This window comes from Mya arenaria, chromosome 7, assembly GCF_026914265.1.
Source record: "Mya arenaria isolate MELC-2E11 chromosome 7, ASM2691426v1".
NCBI classification, from domain to species: Eukaryota; Metazoa; Mollusca; class Bivalvia; order Myida; family Myidae; genus Mya; species Mya arenaria.
The window spans coordinates 5,387,064-5,393,477 of record NC_069128.1 but is presented as its reverse complement, the minus strand read 5'-3'; the positions used below and the strand labels follow the sequence as shown (position 1 = coordinate 5,393,477).

Here is a 6,414-nt window from a genome sequence, read left to right as displayed (position 1 = left end):
AAATCAAGTTATTTGAATGAATTGCGTCATTGTTTGGGCGGGCTGGTGGGAGGGCAGCATCAAAGTCACCTTATGTATCGAAATATTTTAGTTAGGTTTGACATAAAGTGGCCAAACTTGGTATTATTACATCGTTATTGTATTCTAAGTCAAAGCGGCATAGTCGAGCGCGCTGTCTTACGACGGCCCTTGTGGGTATTCAAAAACCTGCAGGTTACTGTTAGGAAAGCTGTCTTTAAAGTACATCTATGTTTAAATTGCTGTGAGAATGAAATTCAATATCGAAGCATTGGATCTAATTATCAAAATTATGATGATTATTATCATAACTTCTTATATTATTAGCATTAGTAGTTAGTTTTGTTGTAGTAGTAATAGTAGTGTTAGCAGTAGCAGTAGCAGTAGCAGTAGCAGTAGCAGTAGCAGTAGCAGTAGTAGTAGTAGTAGTAGTAGTAGTAGTAGTAGCAACGTAAAAAAATAATTTAATGCGGTATATTAAAGAGATATATCATTTTAAAGGTTATGTCATTACAAACTCAAATATGCACATTTTTTCAAAATCCATCAATTTTTGACAGAATTATGGCCCTTTTAATTTTACATTTTTATCATTTTTTCTGCCAAAATAGGTCAAATTCAAAACTTCGGAATTTAAGTGAAATAAATAATGCCAAACAACACATTTTGTTTATTTTCTATAAATTTATTACACATTCCTAAATATCAGAACCTAAACAAAGTTTTAAGCAAATTATTTTACTTTAAAAAAATGATGAAAAAACGTCCATTTTTAAGAAATTTTAAAATTGCTTTATATTTTGAAGAATGAGCTTGAAAAAGGTAAAAGACAAAGAACATTTACATTCTTCCATTAACTGCTTGACTGTTGCATTTTTACAATTAATAGTATTATAAATAGGAAGATTAAAGGCAAACAAAAAATTAGTTGCCATGGTAACCATTCAATAAAAATACAAAAAAATGCTTTAAACATCGCTTTTTGTTAAAAAGGAGAATTATGTACATCTTGCCATGATTTGCCTGACAGTTGTAATAAAGGTGAACTTCAACCCATCTAACAATTCTGAATATTTCAATATAAGTATGAGATTGTCAGCAATTTTCAAGGTTAAATTATAAATATAATTGTATACAAAGTATGACCAAATGATTAACAAATAACAGAAATATTTCATTGACTGAAGCGGACATGCTAAAAAGTATCACATTGAAAATACAAAGGTTTTTAGACAACAATTACAGTTTCTTAAGAAAACTAGACTCTATAGTTACCATGGCAACTGTTTAAAGTGACACTCTTATTCAGTATCAATGCATACACATGTATAACAAACATATACTTTGACTGTTAACCCTTTAACAACTTACTTCATAATTCATTTTTGGAAAATATTAAGTATTGATAAAAATATTGTAACCGTGTATTTAAGCTGAAAAAGCAAAGATATTAAATGATTGGTGAATGCATAAAGATTTACTGTGATCTACTATGATCTCAAACGGTAGAAATACTGTCTTTTATGCACATTTCCTTCAAGTAGAAGTAGGCATCCTTCATTAGAACCATTGTTTTCAACATTTATTCATCCTTTTTGGAATAATAAAACAAAAGTATGAATTGTGGTAAATCTTATGTGGGAATAAGAGTGCATCTTTCAAAGAACTGACTTTTTTTTAAATTGACATGGAAACTATAAACACGAATAATACCAGATAATGTTTAGAAACAAACATAAGGACAATATTTCTGTTTCAAACCAAATTTAAAATACTTTTGTGGTTAATTATTGGAATCAAAATGTGCATAGATTTGGAATCATAATGTCCATGCATGTATTTGGAACCATTCATAACAAGTGTTACACATAAAAAGAAAACATTTTATATGGAAACATTTTCACTCTATAATCACTTAAAAAATGAAGAAACTGTTCATACTGTACAGGGGTATTTGGAAGTGCAGATACTTCTTATTGCAAGAAAATTAATCCTCTTTGCACTACACTGCAATCTTGGATATTGCAGGAATTGAGAGAGAATCTGTGAGACACTTCATGGTATGACTGTTGCATGATAGAACCACTGTCAAATACTGAAAAATACTGTCAAATTACACCAAGCTGTTTTTTTCCTCAGAAACCATCATGAGCCTGAAAATATAACAAAGGAATGTGTTGATTTCAATACACATGTTCACAAAAGAAACTACATGCATTCAGTTTATATGGCAAGATACATATACAGATGTATACTTACAGTGTAAAAAGGTTTTATCACAATTAATTAAGGGAATACATTATATTACCAGATTTTGTCTTAATAAAGTTGACATACATACAGAGAGAAATAAGGATTTTCTAATTTAAAACTTCATACTGTTCAACATTTTTGTCCACTTTTTGTACATAACAAATTACCTTTTCTCTATAATAATTTATTTTTCCTTTCAAAATTATTCCTCAAAAAGGTCAACATTATATTTTTAATAGAGCAAATAAATACAATTTGACAAAAAAGTACATACAATTAGGTTACTGAATCTGCATCAGTCAGTTGAGAGTGAAACTGAAAGTAAACAGAAACATAGATAATTATGTATTATTCAGAGAGGGACAACTATGTATATATATGTAATGAGGTTTGATGTCTATACACAGTTTGGTATTTACCAGAATCAATTTAAGAATCAATTCAACTTTACAGCTCAAAAAAATGTCAAAAGCATTTATTTTACAAATAATAAAATATGTCATCATACAAAATTTCACAGTTTATAAAGGGTTCTCAATAACTTCAGGTATAATTTAAAAGAAAATGGCATGTTCATGAGATCTTCTCTGGTAAATATGCATCATAGTTCTAAGTTACCTCAGTTCTGCAATCCTTCCCATCATTCTGACTGGCTGAATTTGAGTGGTATGAATGTATTCTATGGCTTTATTTCTCACTGAAAGGAAGAAAAGATTAAATAAAAAAGGGAAAAAAGACTAATAAATGACAAAACTGACCACCCATGAATTGGCAGACTTACTAATGTGTAAAAATACTCACAATATTTAGTCAAAAAGGAAGAACAGCCATTTATGGAATGTGAAGTTTAAAATAATTTCAAATGAATAATCAAAACATTGAGTTGAAAATATATGACAGCAATTGAAATCCTATCATAACAGGAATTCCAATAAATCTACAGACTAATAATGTTTTAAAAGTTGAATAACTTTTACAGAGAGTGATTTTATAATCCAAGTAACTATACAGAACATAAAAATGTTTCCTGAAATTTACACATTAAAACATTGATATGTTGAAATTTGAAACTTTCCAATTGTTATTTAAGTATTAGTTACTTGGTGATAATGTATAATCTATAAACAATTAAAATTGGTAGGCATCCAATTAACTGTTTAGAAGATTTATTAAAAAAATGCCTACTTTCATAGTTTCAATTGTGAAATGCCTATATATAAGCCAGCCTTCATTTTTCTTATTAACCAATAAAACACTAAATGGAAACTTGGCGTTGTAATTTGATTAATTGGGTTTTGGTTGTCGAGCTCCTTTAAGTTATTTAATATGAATTTGTCGGGCAATGCAGAAACATGCGCATAAACAATAACAAACTTCAGGTTGACAGATTCTTAATTAATAATATAGAATGGCTTAATAAAAAATAACTGCCAATTCTCCAATAGTTTATTTACATTTTTTAAAACCGAAAGTGACCAGATCCTTAAAGAACCCGATCTGTTTATTTCATTAAAACCAATCACAATATCCAAAATAAAAACAATTGCAAATGTCTTATAATATTTATTCAAATTATAAAATATTTGACCAATGTTCATGCAAAAGAATTGGCAACTCCTAATAAATAGCATTCTAAATATAATAAAACAATGATATGCATAAACCTTCCTCAATGTTTACTCAAAATAAATTACTATCTACAGAGGTTGGCATTTTAAAAGTAAACAAAAATTACTTCCTGGTTAATTCGGATACTCTCGGCTTTTAAGGTTGCATGCCTCATGAGTCATCAAATTGTTCTTGTTTTTGGCCACTCTCAGAAACGATGTGTTTATAAATAGCCCTTGCGGAAAAATGCGACAGATTACTGAATCAAATGGATAGTATCACTGTGTAGATAAATGAATGAATTTTCAGAAATTCGATGATGCATTGTTGTTCTCTTTCGATTTGGACCTATAATTCAGCATGTTTTATCCCCTGTTTCAGTTTTTGTCAAAATAAAAGCAGAAAATATACATAATAATTCATTAAAGTTATACTCACCGATGCAGGAGACGTCAATGTATCCTTGTAAAGTCATTGACAATGAAAACAATTCTTAAAATATCCGAAATCGAAAGTATAAAATGACAGTCAAAACGTCCCAAGACCGGCAGAAAAACGACATATTACAAAAAATGCTTGTGAAACTTTTTGCTCGTTTTATTTTGTTTCACATAATTAGATAAAACCCGTACTACAGTTGATAGATAATTTATTCATGATTATTTTGGTACCATTTTCGGCAGTAAGTATAAATGTTTGCAGGAGTAATATCCATTGGAGTGAGGAGTGGTATTAGCATTGTGCAGAATAGGGAAGTGTAAAAAACGACGTTACGTTGTTATAGCAGTAGCAGTAGTAGAGGTAGTGGTAGTGGTAGTGGTAGTGGTAGTGGTAGTAGTAGTAGTAGTAGTAGTAGTAGTAGTAGTAGCAGTAGCAGTAGCAGTAGCAGTAGCAGTAGCAGTAGAAGTAGAAGTAGCAGTAGCAGTAGCAGTAGCAGCAGCAGCAGAAGCAGCAGCAGCAGCAGCTGCAACAGCAGCAGCATTAGTAGTAGTAGTAGTAGTAGTAGTAGTAGTAGTAGTAGTAGTAGCAGCAGCAGCAGCAGCAGCAGCAGCAGCAGTAGCAGTAGCAGTAGCAGTAGCAGTAGTAGAAGTAGTAGTAGTAGTAGTAGTAGTAGTAGTAGTAGTAGTAGTAGTAGTAGTAGAAGTAGTAGTAGTAGTAGTAGTAGTAGTAGTAGTAGTAGTAGTAGTAGTAGTAGTAGTAGTAGTAGCAGTATTAGTAGTAGTATAAATAGAAGTAGTAGTAGTAGTAGTAGTAGTAGTAGTATTAGTAGTAGTAGTAGTAGAAGTAGTAGTAGTAGTAGTAGTAGTAGTAGTAGTAGTAGTAGTAGTAGTAGTAGTAGAAGTAGTAGTAGTAGTAGTAGTAGTAGTAGTAGTAGTAGTAGTAGTAGTAGCAGCAGCAGCAGCAGCAGCAGCAGCAGCAGCAGCAGCAGCAGCAGCAGCAGCAGCAGCAGCAGCAGCAGCAGCAGCAGCAGCAGCAGCAGCAGCAGCAGTAGCAGTACTAGTGGTAGTGGTGGTGGTGGTGGTGGTGGTGGTGGTGGTTGTGGTGGTGGTAGTGGTAGTGGTAGTGGTAGTGGTAGTAGTAGTAGTAGTAGTAGTAGTTGTAGTAGTAGTAGTAGAAATAGTAGTAGTAGTAGTAGTAATAGTAGTAGTAGTAGTAGTAGTAGTAGTAGTAGAAGTAGTAGCAGTAGTAGCAGTAGCAGTAGCAGTAGAAGTAGTTGTAGCAGTAGCAGTAGCAGCAGCAGCAGCAGCAGCAGCAGCAGCAGCAGCAGCAGCAGCAGCAGCAGCAGCAGTAGCAGTAGCAGTAGCAGTAGCAGTAGCAGTAGTAGAAGTAGTAGTAGTAGTAGTAGAAGTAGTAGTAGTAGTAGTAGTAGTAGTAGTAGTAGTAGTAGTAGTAGTAGTAGTAGCAGCAGCAGCAGCAGCAGCAGCAGCAGTAGCAGTAGCAGTAGCAGTAGCAGTAGTAGAAGTATTAGTAGTAGTAGTAGTAGTAGTAGTAGTAGTAGTAGTAGTAGTAGTAGTAGTAGTAGTAGTAGTAGCAGCAGCAGCAGCAGTAGCAGTAGCAATAGCAGTAGCAAAATTATGATGATTATTATTATAACTTCTTATATTATTAGCATTAGTAGTTAGTTTTGTTGTAGTAGTAATAGTAGAGTTAGTAGTAGCAGTAGTAGTAGTAGTAGTAGTAGTAGTAGTCGTTGTAGTAGTAGTACTAGTAGTAGTTGTAGTAGAAGTAGTAGCAGTAGCAGTAGCAGTAGCAGTAGCAGTAGCAGTAGCAGTAGAAGTAGTAGTAGTAGTAGTAGTAGTAGCAGCAGCAGCAGCAGCAGCAGCAGCAGCAGCAGCAGCAGCAGCAGCAGCAGCAGCAGCAGCAGCAGCAGCAGCAGCAGCAGCAGCAGCAGCAGCAGCAGCAGCAGCAGTAGTAGTAGTAGTAGTAGTAGTAGTAGTAGTCGTAGTAGAAGTAGTAGCAGTAGCAGTAGCAGTAGCAGTAGCAGTAGAAGTAGTAGTAGCAGTAGCAGCAGCAGTAGCAGCAGCAGCAGCAGCA

At 33.3% G+C, this 6,414-nt stretch overlaps 1 long non-coding RNA gene across 1 annotated transcript; it reads right to left on the bottom strand.

Annotated features, from left to right (window-relative positions):
• Positions 1-669: 669 nt before the first annotated feature.
• Positions 670-4,648, bottom strand: LOC128240531 (uncharacterized). Its single transcript, XR_008262179.1, has 4 exons — positions 4,318-4,648; positions 2,890-2,968; positions 2,546-2,586; positions 670-2,171 (listed from the first exon to the last, which is right to left on the bottom strand). It is a non-coding gene; the product is annotated as an uncharacterized LOC128240531 (long non-coding RNA).
• Between the last annotated feature and the right edge of the window lie 1,766 nt (positions 4,649-6,414).